General features: G+C 43.3%; 1 protein-coding gene and 1 long non-coding RNA gene across 3 annotated transcripts in view; one reads left to right on the top strand and one right to left on the bottom strand.

The window, feature by feature from the left end:
- The window catches only part of RECQL5 (RecQ like helicase 5), a 45849-nt gene that overhangs the window by 13920 nt on the left and 13194 nt on the right, over positions 1-18735 (top strand). The gene's annotated exons all lie outside the window — the stretch shown is intronic.
- Positions 543-18106, bottom strand: LOC140064719 (uncharacterized). Its single transcript, XR_011847798.1, has 3 exons — positions 18006-18106; positions 2855-5011; positions 543-2180 (listed from the first exon to the last, which is right to left on the bottom strand). It is a non-coding gene; the product is annotated as an uncharacterized lncRNA (long non-coding RNA).

Genomic DNA, 18735 nt, shown 5'->3' with positions numbered 1-18735 from the left:
GTGGATGAGCTTCAAGGGCATACCATCTATCTGCTGCCAGAATAATCTGAAATATTTCCACAATGAAGTCCACCACAATAATGACACATTTACATGGGTAACGTCATCCTCAGGATTGGGGAGGGGGGGGGGGGTTTCATGCTGCACAGATGCTTCAAAAACTTCCTAAAAGGTGGCGTTTCATGGTTCCATTGTTACCCCCTATTATTCACAGGAGAGGGAATAACAATCTGATCAATGGTAGTCAATGGGATCCTCAGTTATCACCAGCACAGGACTTCCATTTCTCCTCAGTGATGGAGTGACAGGTCGAGCATGCTTACTGCCACTACAGTCACCTTCTATAGGCGTGTTAGAAATAGCGAACACAATGCACCCCCCAGATTCATCATCTATAATGCTACCTTCAGTGCTAGCAATGATGGGGATAACAATCTGATCAATGGGTGGTGAATTTTTCCAATTGTTGGATCGTCAGGTCGAGCACATGTCCTGCCACCTTTGATCAAGGTCTTTAGGATTGTTGGAAATAAAAACAAGGCTCTTATTCATTTACTTTTAGACTCTGACAAGACAAAAGACATATTTACAACCTGATAATTAATTCAGAGGAATAAGATGCTCATTCTAGTGATTGTTGTGGATCCCAACCTGCAAAAAAACTAGAGAAACCTTAAAGATTTTAGCCTCTAACAAAAAAAAAAGTGAAAAACTATTGCAATAGTGAGAAAAAATGTTTTGTGCTTTTACTGTACTTTTTTTATTTACTCAAATTGCTACTGATATACAGTAACTTTTAATTCGGCATATGATAGACAGCCCTAGTTTCTGACACAAAACTACAAAATCTGGGAGCATATCAGAGGAATCTCATACTATGAATAGTAATCAGGTAAAATTATAATAATTTGGGACGTTGTTATTTTTTTTGCCTAAAATTAACATGACAAAATTATTTTCTGTTCCTTTGGATTGAAAAAAACTATTTGGACCAAAATGTATAAATTAAAAATAAATTGTAAACTAAATTTATAAATTGATGTATGCACCTTTACTGAACCTCAAAACGAGTGAATTAGCACCATATGTTTAAGAGCATCAAGCAAATATTGTAGCAAACAGTAGGACATTTGCTCACTTTGGGTATCAGCAAAATATATGTTTAGGCTAGATTTACCAGTCTGAACATAAAGTTGAGTTGAGATGTTTCCGATTGAGGTAATTCATGCCAAAATATGCACTGGGTTTGCTGCCCTGAACCTGGTTGTGTGCAGATGCACCTACAGTTGCTTGCACCATTGGACATGACTTTGGTCCTTCATTCTGAAGGTCTACCATCTATACACCACCACTTTAGCCTGCATGTTGATGATACTGCTGGACATACAGGTCACTTTGTGTATAAATCCAAGAAGAATTGTCCTTAGCAGCCTGCGTTGAGTCCAGGATTGGCTTCAGTTGAGTTTGTTGTCTCTGCCCATGATGTCAAAGCCTTCAGAGCATTTCCTGATGGAAGTCCAACTCTCCCTGGCATAGGGATTTATTGACCAGTCTGTGGTTAGAGGAAGCCATGCAAGTTCTTCTTAAAATGTTTGACTTCGTACAAATACAAGATGTAAGGCATAATCTCAAGTGGTCACGTGTTTGATTTTGCGGTTCCGTTTATGTCAGTCTGGATCTCCATGCCTTGAACCTCGTTGTTCCTGTCCTTTTTGTACTCTTGTGTTGGACAATACCCATTGGGGGTAGATTTATCAGACATGTCTGAGAGCAGAACTGTTTTAATTGCCCGTGATAACCAATTAAAGGGGAGCTTTCATTTTCCCACAGCTGTTAATTAATACAGAGCTCTGATTGGTTTCCATGGGCAACTAGAACAGTTTTACCTCTGAAACTTCTGCTAAATCCCCCCCAAAATGGTACTCTCTTCTGTTATATCACTCTGTTTTACAAAGGTGTACACAAGTAAATCCACGTCTTATCGATATTCTGATTTGCGTTTCTGGCAGTGACAGCAGCTGAACACAAAAGCAAACAATAGGAATATCAGGAACAGCAGGCAAAAGGATGCGATGACCACAAGACCCCCCAGAGCCCAGTCATCCCCCAGTATTCTGTTCTTTATGTTCTCCAAAATGGGAGCCGAAGGGTCTAAGATCTGAGCTGCGTCCTGACCCATCCTGGGGAGGAAAAATATACACACAATGATTACAGGTCTAAGAAATCATACATATTAGATGCCGTATTCACATAAGTGGCTATATTGCTTTTTGTGACATAGGGGACTTATCTTATGTGTAAGTGAACTGTCAATAATGTCGACAAAAGGAAGGGACAGGCATGTTGAAATTTGTTATGACCAATCCTTTGTTCATCTAGGAGATAAACCATGACCAGAGGTGTCTGGTAGCAATAATTATGTACAAACACTGCTACATATTGTCAGGTAGACAATGCCAGACTGTCTGCTGTGGCCCAGGACCATGTAGAGAGCCCAAAACTGATCGCACTGATTATGTCCATTAACTACCTGAACAGATTTAGGAAATAGATGGTTGTCAGGACACCCCTTTGTTTTGGTTTCAAGACTTTCAGAAAGATCCGTGCATATATCATGTTCATATATAGGGCCACACAGAGGTCCATGTATAACAAACAGTAGTTATAGGATTTTGTACTACATCCATACACTTACAGCACATTTTTGTGAACATATAACAATATACACAATGTATTATATCCCTGTGTCTTGTGTAGCCCTTTGCTAGCAGTGTATTGTTGTAAGGTTACGTTCTTCAGAGATAAAGGGCACAATGTGACCACATATTAGGTACATTGCAGACAATGACATTACCTTGTTCTCACGCCGGGTGTCCTTTGTGAAGTATAGCGCTGCTGGGATCAGTCTCTTCTCCCCCTTTGTAATGCAGATTGAAGCCCCCTTACCAGCCTGGCTTTCCCTTCCCGGACAGTGTCCCCTCTTCCGCTCAGCCCTGGTTAATGTTTCACTGCTGTGTCTGTGCAGCCTCCAGATTAATCTGTATTAGATCCTGGTCTGTTTATGAGCAGGGGACGACCAATTCCTGGGAATGATGGACACTGCTTCCCTGTATTACACAGTCTGTCTCTGCGGTTGCTATTGGGTGATGCCCAGTGTCAGCTGCTTTGCTAGCAAATCCTGAGAGGTGCCGCTGCCTCGGCATGGGTGCCCAGTAATGTATGTGCAACCCACAGACACCTATTCACACATTTTTGCTTTTTTTGCAACACATCATGGTTATTTATGTCACAAGCTGGAGTGATATTTGCAGAATAGTGGGAATGATTCAGGGGAAATGTCTGATATGGATTATTACTAATATTAATAATAATCTTTCTTTATAAAGCACCATCATACTAGTTATTCCAGACCATCTAGTCTGGTCCAATAACATTACATCAACGAACAAAAAAATGCTTTCTGACCTCGCAAAGCAGTTGGATAATTTTGATTAAATTACCTTCCCTAAGTAATGATATATTAATATTCCTCCTTTCTTACTTTGCTGATATGATTATAGTACATTCCACTAACCATCTCCAATGGTAGAGCTGATCAGTCCTGGATTCCTAAAGTTCCATATGATTGATATTTTCAGGTGGATATATAAAAAGCTGTTTAAAAAAATCACAAAAAGAGTATCTTAAAGGGATTATTAGTGAAATACTTGACTACTGATCCATTGAGAAAGGAAAAAGGGATCCTAATTCTGTATTCTATGGCTGTATTCCAATAATAAAAATGGAATAGGAGAGACTGCTAAATTGGTGACTTTTTCAAGGCAGGGAATAAATGGTCAAGATTGGCTGTACAGCATGTGTACACTGCACTGATTGCAAAAAAAAAATATGGGTTTTACTAATAAAACTGACAAAGGCACAAAAATGAGCTTTTATTTAGTGAGCTGCACCAGTGAAATATAAAAGGTTGTCTGTTTCATTGTTTCTTCTGTACAATGGGTCTTGTATATACTATCCGCAGTTTCTACAGAAGTCCAGTAGTATCATATCATATTCTTTCCAGTTCTGTGCGTTGTGTTACAACAGGTTTTGTATCATAGATGTCATAGAAGTCAGTGCAATAATCTGCAGTAGAGGCCAGTGGCTTACAATTTAGTGGGGCTGGCTCCATTGCTTTTAGTACTGTACATTTTAGGCGCGTGTAATGTTTACGTGCTTATGTATACTATTTTACAACATAAACTAGCATTATGGGTTTGTCTGATTGTTAGGGTTCCTATGACCTTGGGGGGGGGGTTTGCTTTTACCATATGAAGAGAGTAACAGAATGTATATCGCTGCTCCATACACTCTCTAGGGGGCTACTTGTAAAAACTGAGCTTTTTGCAGCAGTACCATAGGGTTAAATGGCACAGCAGTGGAAATCCCTGACCACATCATCATTCAAAAAGAGGGACATGTTGGGCGGTCCCAGTGGTCAGCCCGAACCAGTCTGATACTGTCCTGTGGATAGGTGATGAGTAACGAATTGATGGAGGTCCCATCAACTTTAGTATCATTCAAGTGGGGGGATCTCTTCAGTAGGGATCAGACACTTTTATCCTAATACAGGATGTTTGAGGGTTAAGTCCGTTAGTAGTGAGAATCATGAAGTCATCACGCTCCAAGGGAAAGCTCCGTCTTTGGTTTTATCAGGGAATTTGTGCCGTTTATCCCACTCCTTCCATCTGGATGTATAGTTTTTGTAATTCCAGAGTTTTTATCCTGCATATTGCACTATTCATCCTTATATCCAGTTCTTGGCTCTCACAATAAGTCACAGCACTTTTCCTTTGGCAATCCACATGTATTTTTCAGCACTAGATAGTGTATGTCCAGTAGGCGGGGTAATGCAGATAGATTCTTGATGGCTTCTAGATCACAGGTTTTGGCTCTACCCGTGCAGCACGGCGCTTGTTGTTACCGCAACAGCAGAAACAACAGGCAAGAACGGCCATCAGGACTACCACACCTGGAGGAGGGAAGAGAGATATTGTTATAACATTTAAACACTCGTATTATGTTAATCTATAAATCGGGTTGGGCAATACACAGGATCGGAATAGCAGTTGGATTGGTGGGGGTTGGCTGGAATCTCCACTGATCATGACAGTGGGGGGCTATTTTATTTAATAATCGGATACAAGTGCACATGAACCCAAGCAGGGGTCTATACAGGAAACATAAAACTTGTGCTGGTGGTTTAGTATCCCAAATTGCCCTGTATGACCTTGTTTATACTCGCCTCAGTCCAAAGCTCTGTCTGCATAATGCTGCAAGTGACGCCGATGTAGTACACCCTGCCTTCACTCGCCAAAGGCACGACGCATGTGCAAGGAAGCCTAGGTGTGAAGAGCAGCTGCAGATATGAGTCCGACATCTACGGAACTATAACCATTTTTTTAAAGGAATTCTACCATTCGCTTTTATGCATTATGAACCAAACATACCTTGAGAATGCTGTAGCTACACTCATGCAGAAACAGATCTTGTTTAATCCGTGAGCAGAGTGGTTTTGCGGAAAAAAAATATTATAAAATTATGATAATGAGGCTCTATAGCTCCTGTGGCTGCCTCAGGGCTCTCCTCATTGTAATTATCACCCAACATAACCCAGAATATGTCATCACTGTGTTGTGCCTAACAGGCAGAAGTAATCAATCACTGCACCATCCCTCAGCTGCTGTGTATTAGTCATCCAGCTCAGGTTGATTACTCTTGTCTAGGCAGTTCAGACAGCTCCTGTGTGTGTGGAAGTATTGGGGAACATTTACTAAGGGCTTTGCCCGCACTTTTGTCGGACTGTGCACCTTTTCCCAGGCTAAAACAGCCTGCACAGGTATTTAAAGGGGTTATCCGGGTTTAAAAATTTTTTTTATGGCCGGGCTGGGGAGGGCTATTTAAACACAATAAACATGTACTTACCTCCTCCGGTGCTGCCGATGTCCCGCGCCGCGGCCGGTCTTCTCTGTGCGCCGGTTTCAGTAGAAGGGCGCACAGGGAGCTTCCGGCCGGCCGGATGCTCCCATGCGACACCATCTCCCAGCGCTTACAACGCTGAGAGATAGGGACGGATGGGAGGAGCCGTCCACATCGCGGACCGGAAGCTCCCTGTGCGCGGCTTCCGTGCCCCTGTAAACAAACAGGGGCACGGATCGAAGGGACCGCGGCGCGGGACATCAGCGGAGCCGGAGGAGGTAAGTCCATGTTTATTATGTTTAACTAGCCCTCCCCAGCCCGGCCATAAGATATTTTTTAAACCTGGATAACCCCTTTAAGAAGTGTCTGTGCTGCGATTGTGTTGCATGCGACCCTTTTGTGGTGCAGCTGCATTGACCTCCATGTAACACAAATTAGTGGGCGTGCCGGCGAATGGTCTGACTGATAACGTACAAATTGTGTTCCACACCATATGTTAAAGATGCACCACAAAGAATATGTCGAACTCTGTCGGACCTGAGCGGGGAAGTGACACATTCATGATTTCTGGTGCATGATCTTAGTGAATCGCCGCATCCAGCATAATACACAGAAATAGCACTACAGCATTCTCAAGTTATGTTTGGTTCACAATGCATAAATACGTTGATGGCCAGAGCTCATCAGGGCTATTTGGGACACGTATATAAGAGCTATTAAGACCTGTAGTTGGTTTAGTTTCCAAAATCCACTTGACAGATTCTGTTTAGGGGGTTGTCCGGGTGCAGGAAAAACTTGGCCGCTTTCTTCCAAAGTCTGTGTCCCACCTGATCACGGTTTGTGCCAGTACTGCAGCTCAGCTATATAGAAATGAATGGAGCTTATGGTAGTTGCAATACCAAACACTAGCAATAGTGAGGTGTGGAGCTGTTTTTTGGAAGGAAGCCGCCAGATATGATAAAAGGGTGCACATACTTACCAATAAACACCAGGATGATGGTGAAGGAAATAATCTCCACAGCGTCGGCCTGAGGGATTTGCCTCAATTTTACAAGGAGCCTATCTCCTAACCTCTGCAGTTCTTGTGTTATGTCCTGGTTAGACATGGTGACAACTGGAATGATTGCAGTCTGTGCCTGGAATGGAGAAGAAATGTTCTTTTTAAGGTAATGGATTGGCTGCTGCGGGTCACATGTATAACCGATGTAACTTTTCTGTCACTGGTTTTCTATTTACTATGGTGATTGTTCTCCTTATTTGAAAAGACCACCCTAAACCTTGAAGATCTGAGTGTATATGTGAAAGAAGCAAAGTATATAATCCCAACTAATCCTAGAAATCCTTGACCTTTACTCTGTGTATTAGTTGGTGAAGATTACAGGGTGTTCCCAATCCTGCGCTAGTTTAGGCCTTGAGTAAATGACTACGGATTTTTAGAAACCTGTTGAGTTTAATTATGTGGGAAGAATTATTTGTGATGTCATAATGTGACCTTAAGCTAATCGCACTTCTCAACAAACCTTACATAAACCAATAGTACAGTTTGTGTACAAGAGGAGCAGACAATACTTTAGAGCAGTGATGGCGAACCTTTTAGAGGCCGAGTGCCCAAACTACAACCAAGATCCGCTTATTTATCGCAAAGTGCCAACACAGAAATTTAATTTGTGATTTATGCTCCCTTCTCTGTCACAGTTTTCATTGATACAAGCCCCTGAGGCACCAATAAAGCAGAAAATAGTCCCAGGTAGAGCTGTCACTTTAAAATACCTCTGTGAAACAGCAAGTCCTGGGCTGTCTGTGACTGCAGGAACATACCTGGAGTCATCTCTGGTGATGGCCTGAGTGCCCACAGAAAGGGCTCTGAGTGCCACCTCTGGCACCAGTGCCATAGGTTAGCCATCACTGCTTTAGAGAATAACCGTACATGACTTATGTTGCATTTTAGCAGTTTTGCCCTCTTGAGGCTCTATCTGATTCTCCCTGAGCTTGTGGTGGGGAGCTTCTCCTCCCAAGACTTCTTTATAATTCTAAAATTCTAGGAGCTTCTGTCCATCTTGCTAACAAGATGAAGTTTAGCAAAAAATTCTGAAAAAGAAGTCTGTTTAGGAGGGAGGAAGAATGAAAGAGACAATTTAGCGGAGAATGAAGCACTTTTTCTGATAAACTACTCTATATTGTTACCTAAACTTTATTATAAGAACTGTTTATGCAATGTTTGTGGAATGGTTACTGACCATCGAGCCTAAACTTGTAATGGAAAATGATTTATAGATGCTACAATAGTCAATATTTCCTTAAGGCACTCTATTGAGACCATGGTCAATTTTGTTGTCTTCTGGCATAATAGATTGATTTGCATGCCCCCCTTCTTAATTTTAGTAATGCGATTGGTTAGATGGACTCCACCAGTTAATTTTTTTATTGTTTTTTTTTTTAACAGTTTTTAACAGTTTTTACTGTGGGAAAAACAATATAACACAATAAAAGGTTACAATAAACATCCTTGTCTCTGGTTTGTCCAAGATTACATTCAAACAGGTTGTGAATAGCAATAGAATATCTGTATAATGCCATCAGCCTTGTGATACAATTCTAGCTTCTCAAGCGCTCTTATACAGATATGTATTACGGCATATCAGGGGTATTGAGACACATTGGGGCTTATTTACTAAGGGTTGCGGAACGCACTTTCTTTGGACTGTTTTTGGGACTTGCGCAGCTACAACAGGTATTTAACAGGTGTCTGCGCTGGGATTGTGTGGAACGCGATCGAATTGCGCTCATGCGACAGAAATCGGGGGGGCGGGCTGTCGGACGATCCGACTGATGCGGACTAAGCACAGGATTTAAGATTCAAATTGTGTCGCAAGACAATGCACTTACATACACTGGGAAGAAGATGGTGAACTCTGGCGGACCTGAGCGGGGAAGCGACACATACAGGATATCGGGCGCACGATCTTAGTAAATCGCGCCAGAGTGCATTATCGTCCGCCACTCTGTACCTCCTGAACTCCAGCGGCCAGGGAAGTAAATGTGCCCCATTATGTGCTGCAACATGGTGTTACAGCAAAAATCCACCAGTTGTAATTCTTGTATCAATACATAGAAAATTAAATATAAGACAATACGAAGTGTTGATTTCAAGTTTTCTGCTGTTTTGTTTCTACAGCTCCTCTACAGATTGTGTGTCTCCATGGCATCAGACAACATTGCTGTGTAGTCAGATCCTGAGTTGAGTTGAATGAGGACTTATAGAATAGTTGGTAGTAATATGATCCACGCTCTCTCTGTGGATAAGCCATAAATGTCTAAGATGGAGAGACTTCTATTGTTTCCTTCTGTGTATTGAGGATGCTCGTTTTCTGTGGGGGGTAAGACCCTTTGTCGGACGCTAACATAGTTTATATATAGTATATAATTAGAACTGCTAGGTACTAGGTGTTTATAGCGACCACATTGTATTCACGTGACACAGTACAAGCAGGAGACCTGCACTCCACCCATGCGTCACCATGACAGAAGCTCCAATAAATTTTATACAATACAAAATAACTATAAATTATTAACTTTTTTAATATATTTTAAAAAATTCTGGTGATAAACAATGTCCCCATTCCTGATTTCTCCAATATATTCCTCAAGGTATCTCCAAGATCTAATAAACATGGCTGCTTTCCTTCTATAACGGCACCACTGCCTGTCCATTAGTTGCAGATGGTGTAATAAATCAACTTCATTACAGTGAATACGGCATAGCTGCAATACCATATACAACCACTGAAGAGGAGTGGCGCTGTTTAGAGTTAAATTCCAGTTCATTTTTCTTTAAGATCTTCATCCCCAATATTAAATTAACAGTACATATGAGATATTTCTCTGCTTCATTGACTAAGATTAAACTTGGTTTTGGGGGAAGGGGGGTTAGGAAGCAAATGTCATGCCAGGATAGAGATTATCATTCCTATGTGAATTCATGCTGCCTGACCACAGCTGCCTTGTTATGAGAAGGTCTAGCGGTGCCATGCAATACGCAGCGCCCCTAATCTCCACTAAAAGTATGTGCACCCTTTCTGCTCGTTTTCTGACCGTGCCATTGAGGATACCCTGAGCAAATGTAAGCTGCTCAACAATAATTCTGGCTATCTTTTGATGTCCAATACAATGGGGCACATTTACTAATGGTCCGCAGAGCGCATTTTCGTTGGGTTTCCTGACGATTTCCGTGTTGCGCCGCATTTAACAGGGTTTTTGGTGCACGTGAACTGATTTTGTCGACACAAAAAAAAATGTGAGTACACCTCAAATATTCATATATAATAAGGGTTTTTAGTAACTTGTCACGTTGTTGTGCTTGGAGCCTCTGTTAAAAGTTCTCTTACAATATGCCCCCCCCCCCCTTGAGGGGGTCTCCATCCCTTTAATTTGCATCTTTGTGTCTACAATCTATGATATAAACTTGATTCCATGTATAGGTATTGGTTGTGTATGTATCTGTAAATGTCTGTAGTACACAAGTTTGATCCATGGTTGAATTAAAGGGAACCTATCACCACATTTTTACATATGTGACAGGTTCCCATAGAATTCCCATAGAATCTTAAAAATTGTTTCCCTTAAGTCAACTTTATGTTGTATTACCCGGCATATGAGGGGACGTAGGACCCCTTCCATCTACTTCTTCCTATGTCCCATTCCTCTATTCAGCATCCAGCCCTTAATGTCATGTGACCAGGGTGATGTCATCAAAGATACTTTACCCACTTACATTTGCAACATCTACCCTATGTATGTATCTGATCAAAAGACATCACAGCATGTCTCCATGGAGGCAGGGGAGGTTGGGGGACAATGTGTGCATACTGTCACTTCATATGATCAGATACATACATGGGGCAGACATTACAAATGTAACTGGGTAAGGGTCTTAGATGACATCACATGATATGAGGGGACCAATGATGTAACAGAGCTCCGCAGCATGCCCTAGCAGTGAGACCTGTCAATCAGGAACAATGAGGCAGGGCAATAAAAGTACCGTAACCACTCAATATGCAGGACTTAGTGTCATTGGACTCACATCGGGTCCGTTGCGTATAAGTTAAAAAACTGATATTTTTTTTACATTGCAGCCATGGAAACTAATTATTTAGGGATAAAGGCAATTCTTTTTAATATAAATGATGGGTTTTCTTTAAGCTATTGCCTCACATTTAAAGCAAGAGCATCACTTTACTGACAAGTTTCTGGTGCAGCATCACAAGGAGTCTCTATTATTCCATCTAGCACCTTGCCCACAGCTTCTGGATGACTTCTGCTTTGGCTCTAGCACAGAGATGGCAACTTGCCTGTACAGGAAGCGTCCTACAACAGACTACTAAAGTGCCATAAACCCTGGAGCTGTGTCTGTGAACTTCACAAACCACAAAAAGAGGCCTTTGGGAGGAGAATCATAGCCTTGGGACCACAAACTGTTGGAACAATGCATTGATATTTATCTTTTCATGCATATGCAAATTAACTTGCAAGTGCAATGGAGGCGGGGCCCATCTGCCTGATTTGTTATAGGGATAGTCACAAGTGCTCTGGTTACCCCTTTCCAGCTGAGCTTTACATTTTTACTCTTTTCCCTAGTCATGGCGGCCGGTAGGCACATCTGACCATCTAGAGCCGCCCGTTGTGCACTTGTAGATTGATTTTGTTTATCTTTTATTATCTATGCATTGCTTCGTCAGTTTGTAGCCACAAACTGGCTATATGTTGTAACAACATGTTATCTGTCTATGCTGCAGACTCCTCAGCTCTCAGCCCCCAACTTTGTGCTCCTATACAGCTCCTCCCTCCTGCTCCTTCACACAGCTCACAGCCCGGTGAGCTAACATTAGTGGGGGGGGGGGGAGCTGTACAGGAGCACAAAGGTGGGGGCTGAGAGCTACGGCGTGAGCAACATAAACAAGTCACATGTTGTTTTTTGAAATGCATCCAAACCAAAGCCCAACCCCTGGGACTACACAGTGGATTCTGTCAGGGTGCAAGGTAAATTATAACACACAATTATACTGTAATGCAAATGCTTAGAGAAAGCAGAAAGGCAGATTTGTAATACAGTTGTAATGGGCTTCTGTAAGCTATCTTTAGTGAAAATGAGGTTCCCTTTAAGGACATTGTTAGACACGGCCGATACACTGTCCTTATGCCAAGCTGTGACAAGACAATGCCATGTGCTACATGTGAACCTGGCTATCTCTGTAGCCCCAGAGCACATTGCTCATATTATACTTGTGCAGCTGCAATACCAGACACAGCCACATACACGAGTGGCGCCCTTTCTGGAACAAAATAGCAGAACCTTTCTTTCTACCTCCTTGTGAACATATCACAGTAGCGCACTTATCATGAGAAGAAAGCATTCAAGCAGAAAATGAAGGCAACGCAGCAGGCACCACGTCCACCAACCTTGAATTGACCTAGACGTCTCTTATCTTGGCTTAAACCAGTCTCGGGTCTGCACTGAGAGCGTGATGTGCATGATGAATGTGTAGGGATGCCTCCACACAAACACCTTGAATAATTCTTCTATGATTGGGGGGAGAACCTTGGACCAAGCAGAATTAAATACTACAAGACGCAAGTTGCCAAAATGTGATAATAGTGTAGAAGAAAGTTCCCAGGAGTTAGCAGAGCCTCAAATATTTCACATTGGGTTGTTATATGCAGCGCTCCCGGTCTGTAGGGATCCCTGGCAACTTAAAGGAAATCTACCATCAAAATAAATCATGATAAACCAGGGGCACCTACTCATAGATCCAGGCACCGTGACTGTGGTCATCTTCTTATATTTGTCAAATATGGCCTCCTCCTTCCTTCTAAAATCCACCTTTAAAATTAAGCTACTGAATCAGAAGGCTCTGTGGGGCGTTACCGGAGATCCTCTGTGCTGTAGCTTTACACTGTGCAGGAACCCTTCCCCCTCCCACTGCGTGAGATTAGAGCATACAGAGGGAGGGGGAAGTGTTGAGGGGGAGACAGTCGGGGAAGCTGCAACACGGAGTTATATATGGATAACATATATAAGACTACTACCACAGTCACGTTGCCTGGATCTATGAGTAAGATTTCCTTTAAACTCCAGAGCCAGGTGGGGTGATGTTTGGGACCTTAAAGGCATGCCTGTAGTTTAGGTGTCCCAAACCCTTTTTTTAATTTGCGGGTTTTCAACCATGTTATAGGTTCACCTAGTGCAACCATTGCAGACCTCCTGGCCTCATTTACGTCGCTATACAACCGGTTATACATCGCTATACGCCACCTGTTATTATTACGGATTTCCTGGTCATTGTATAAGATGGTTGAATGACAGAACGCCGTTTCTATGCACACATTCACACACATTTATTCACCGGTGTTTCCTGGTCGGGGCTGACGGTAAATGAGGACTGTTTGGTCAGTATTGCTTTGTTGCTTAGTGTCATAATACCTAGAGAAATACAGTACCATTGTGATGGAAGCCAACTTTTTTATGTGAACTTAAAAGACATCTACCACAAGGATAGACTGTATGCAAATAAACCTGAGGGGCTCCATGCTCCATTGGTGTTAATGGAGCCTGGAGCCCAACAGGCTCATTTGCATAAAGTCCTTTATCCTGGTGGTAGATGCCCTTTAATTCAGTGTGTATGCTGAAAGAGGAATTAGACAGACATGCCGCCTTACCGTAGAAGTATGGATATGTGTTGATAAATAGAATATGACAAGATCTAATTTATGCAGAATTGTTGACCATCTAATGCAGTGGTCCACAACCTTCTTTTGGGCCAGGGACCAGCTGTAAACATAAATTTTCTCCAGAGACCGGTGGGCAGGGAATAGGGTAATTTTATTTTATTTTTTGGTTTTTACAGAGGTCGGGCGTGGAGGTGTGCCACGGCCCAGTCTGGGGCCGCAGACTGGTGGTTGGCAAACACTGATCTAATGTAAATGGGGCCTTACAACTAAACCTCAACCCTCCACCTATTTCCTTGGGATTTAACTGCACCAGGCTTTTGTTCCTTAGAGATAAATAGTTTCCAGAGTTGCAGCGGAGCCATTGCCTCACACTTGCTAATGGTTACCTAACCTGTGATATGAGGATGAGAAACATTTAAAGCAATCTGTCAGCTAGTTTGACCATACATAGTGGCAACAGTGTTGGGTTTCTGGAGATCTGGGTAACCATAACTTTGTGTCTATTGTTGGTAGCAGCTGGGTTACAAAATAATCTATATTCCAGGATTGTAGCTGGATTCATAGAACTTGGTGCACTGCTGTGTGAGATCCCTTTACTGTACTGCTGTACAGCTCCTCCCCCTGCTGTAGCAACTTCTTTTTGAATACTACAGCAGTTATTCAGAGGGGCTGCACCCCAGTGCTCTAAGTTCAGCTACAATCCTGAAATATAAATGCTGTTTGATAACAACACACACAAAGGTATGGTTACACAGATTTACAAGAACAATACCTTACACTGTTTGCGGATTTGTAAGGTCAAACCTTCAGATATTCCCAATCCTTATCTCCCCAGACACTTTACTATCTGGGGAAAGTCTGGGCACCCCTGTATGTACATTAGATGGTCAGTGACTGTGACAGTCAGTCAGTATTGGGTGTATAATACGGGCAGGGGTATGACTATTAGAATTACAGATGTAAGAATATCCTGCGTCCCACTTAGTAAAATCTACATTCCTTATCCTGCACTTTAGATAAAAACATTCCAGCCTGTTCTGCGGTCCCAGCATGTAGACTCTTAGTCATAAATTTCTGGACTACAGTAAATCCGGGTTTACAAGTCTTGTATGGAATCCATAGGGTCACCCAGATCCCCCAAAAACGCACCTGAGAGATGGCAGAAGGCATTTAGTAATCGTGGAGAAAAATTCATTTAAAGGAATTTCCCAAGATATGTATCCCGTGTGGAAGTGGGAATATAATGGTTATGCTGCCAGTGGATTAGGAGCTGTTTATTAAGGAGACCACATTGTCAGGAACAGATACCTATGGATGGGGTTTACTGTGTAATTTGGGCATGCCTCTAATAAACCTGGCATGGTACCTGCTGACTGTCATACTTACATGATACTCTTGCTGTCACTGAGGGGCTGTTGCCATTAGGGTGCTCTGCAGGTGTCTGTGCTGCGAGGCTGCTGTCACTTTTACTGTGGGTGCTGTGGCTATATGGACGTAGCAGCTACTTCTTTCACTATTACTAGGGGTACTGTGGTTATTACAGGGGTACTGTGTTGCTGCATCTGTCGTGACTGTGGGGTGCTGCGTCTGTCGTGACTGTTGGGTGCTGCGGCTGTCGTGACTGTTGGGTGCTGCGGCTGTCGTGACTGTGGGGTGCTGCGGCTGTCGTGACTGTGGGGTGCTGCGGCTGTCGTGACTGTGGGGTGCTGCGTCTGTCGTGACTGTGGGGTGCTGCGTCTGTCGTGACTGTTGGGTGCTGCGGCTCTCGTGACTGTGGGGTGCTGCGGCTCTCGTGACTGTGGGGTGCTGCGGCTCTCGTGACTGTGGGGTGCTGCGGCTCTCGTGACTGTGGGGTGCTGCGGCTGTCGTGACTGTGGGGTGCTGCGGCTGTCGTGACTGTGGGGTGCTGCGGCTGTCGTGACTGTGGGGTGCTGCGGCTGTCGTGACTGTGGGGTGCTGCGGCTGTCGTGACTGTGGGGTGCTGCGGCTGTCGTGACTGTGGGGTGCTGCGGCTGTCGTGACTGTGGGGTGCTGCGGCTGTCGTGACTGTGGGGTGCTGCGGCTGTCGTGACTGTGGGGTGCTGCGGCTGTCGTGACTGTGGGGTGCTGCGGCTGTCGTGACTGTGGGGTGCTGCGTCTGTCGTGTCTGTGGGGTGCTGCGTCTGTCGTGACTGTGGGCTTCTGCGTCTGTCGTGACTGTGGGCTTCTGCGTCTGTCGTGACTGTGGGGTGCTGCGTCTGTCGTGACTGTGGGGTGCTGCGGCTGTTGTGTTGTTGCCAATACTATGGGTCCCGTAGACATGTTTGGGCTGGATTAGATCCTATGTGACTTATTTATTCTCTACTTTTACGTTTCTCTAACATACTTCTTTGTATTTATCCCCCCTTGCTGCACCCCTTCAGACTCTCCTCATGTGTTTTGTATCTCTGGCCTAAATTTCCATGTTTTTCCTGTTTTCTTTACTTTCTGTTATCACCGTAGACCTAAGATGAACAGCTCATAGACCCCTCCAGTGCCGGGGGACAGCTTGTCTTTAGTGTTTCCACAAGTTGATCTGTGAGTGTAACCTCTAGTACCTGCAACCATATTTTATGGGTGCACCATTATAGCTGGTATTTTTGGATGACTTGGTTCTCCTCCTGTGCCCTGCTTCCTGCAGGATGGGTCGGTGCATTGTACTAGGGGCAGGGAGTCTATGCCTCCCTTTTAATGAATGGATACTAGTATGGTATGGCTGCTAGTGGGCGGTGTATGTTACCTATGGGAATGCGGCCATCAGATGGTTAGAGCTGATGAATAGTAACACCTGTTACCCCAGAGCCCCGGCCATGAGAACCAGCTGCTCCCTCAGCACCCTGCATGGGGATGATATTCATATGGGGGGTGAGTTACCGTAGTCTAGACCACTTTTGTGTGCAAACCAGCCAAACCAGTTCATTGTGAAGTCCTCCGCAGGTTTGTGGGTTTCATTTATCAAACAGAATAGCAATCCGTTTACAGAATGCAGACTACTACACCCATCGTCTGCAGAGCTTTCCATTTGCCCAAGTTTTCAGGCAATAAAATGACATAATAACCATGAACGCCATAAGATTGATGTTAGGGGGTGTAATGGGGACCATACAACTCGTACGTTGTTTGGTGCAATGATACGGCCATTTACAGGACCCAAGGTTTTGTGTTGAAGCCTTCTATCACATTGGAAGAAAAAAAATGGATGTATCCGACTCTGTGACATAGTTTTTCTTTCTAAAATAAATGATGACCTATGTAAACAAAAGGGAACCTGTCACCTAATTTTACCCCATTAAACTACCAGCCCTCTCAGGTAGGGGATGAAATGTCCTTCTAGAATTCCCTCTTATCTATAAAATAAAATCTCTTCAAAGACATAGGAAAATGAGCAGAGAAAAGTCATATTTACCTGAGGTGATTCAAGATCTATATCTCTGATTCTGTAGCTCACAGAATCACAAGCCTGGTGCGATCTGAAAGATGAGATTCTTATCTTTAGTACGACACCATGTTTCTAGAGAATTGAAGAATTTCTAAAGAATTAAAAGTAGAGTCTGAAGTGACACTCCACCTGTGGCCTCTAGGTTTGACTCATCTCAGGCAAAATATGACTCTTCTCTGTCATTTTCACAACATTGTAAGAGTTTTTTTTAATAGGTAAACAGGTAAGATTTCACGTAAAAGAAGGAGTTTTAGAAAGGACATTTCATCCCTTACCTCAGGCGACTTGTAGTTGGGAAAATCTTTTAAAGGGTCTGGGACAGTCCTCAATCCCACTACTGGCTGAAACCTGCCTACTTTATAAACAAGTAACAGGATGATGCAAAAATCACCTTCAAAAGTAGCAACTATATTAAAACCCACCTATAGCCCTGTCCCCCTTACACTACTATACTTAAACATACCCTTTAAGTCCAGGACTAGAAAAAAACATGGCAGCATTCTTCCAGAAACAGCCCAGCACCTGTCATTGGGTTGTATTATTGCAGCACTAATAACGTGCGTGTTGTTGGGCTACAATACCACACACAAGCGTTGGACAAGTGCAGCGCTGTTTTTGGAAGAGGGCATCCATTTTTATCTAATCCTGCATGGTTGCAGAGCTGAGTTTGTTATTTGGCTTAGTCTGGAGCTGAACAAGTCAGGGCAAATTCAGCTCTGCTACATCTCTGTTGCAAATCCTTAACTGGTAGCTTTGTAAGGCTGCTCCGCACGCATGCAGCAGAGCCGGTGGTGTAGGAGGGTGGAGGAGAGGAGTAGTTGTTTATCAGAAGAAGGTAAGTAGCAGACAGTACTTGTCTTACCCCAGAAGTTAGTCCAGCAGTGTCCTCCTTCACCCCATGGAGCCCATAGCTGTGCGCTGCTCCTTGACAGCTGCCTGCCTCTCTCTGTTACCCTAGAGATAGGAGGTTTTATATTACAGCTCTCCTAAAAGGGGAGGGAAGGAGGCTTGTCCCTCTGTGTGTGTATATGAGTGCCGGGGTTACACAAAAACAGCTGGGACAGGCCGACCATCTACTCACTGTGACAAGTTTCATCCTCTCAGACAAAAACTATACACGTACAAAGAACAATTCACCAAGGACATGGAGTTGATGCGCTGCTACAAACTTGATACATTGAATCTTCCCAATAGTCCACCTCTTTAAGAAGACCGCCCCTTTAATCAGTTTTTCAGCTGATTTTCAGTTTAATCCTATTTTATACTTTGCATAATAGTTTACATGCCAAAATCTGTCTGTATACTCTCATCTGGACACTTCCTACTTTCACCTCCATACACATGCACGCTCTGCACTACCAAGTGTACATGTGTCCTGCTGGAGGAAACATGTAAGCCCCTACCAAAACATTCACCAGAGAAGCAAAGGAATCAATTCCCTGAGGTTTTTTTCACTTAAGGGGAGATTCTGGACACCCCGATACACATAAGAGGCTTGTCTGGTCCTGTCATTGGGTATGATCAAAAGCAATTTAATATAAAATTATTAAATAAAATTAATATTCTTCCAAAAACCTGACCATGGTTTGACC

Source organism: Engystomops pustulosus, chromosome 6 (assembly GCF_040894005.1).
Source record: "Engystomops pustulosus chromosome 6, aEngPut4.maternal, whole genome shotgun sequence".
NCBI classification, from domain to species: Eukaryota; Metazoa; Chordata; class Amphibia; order Anura; family Leptodactylidae; genus Engystomops; species Engystomops pustulosus.
Note: the sequence above shows the minus strand (reverse complement) of the source record. Positions and strands in the feature narration are given on the sequence as shown.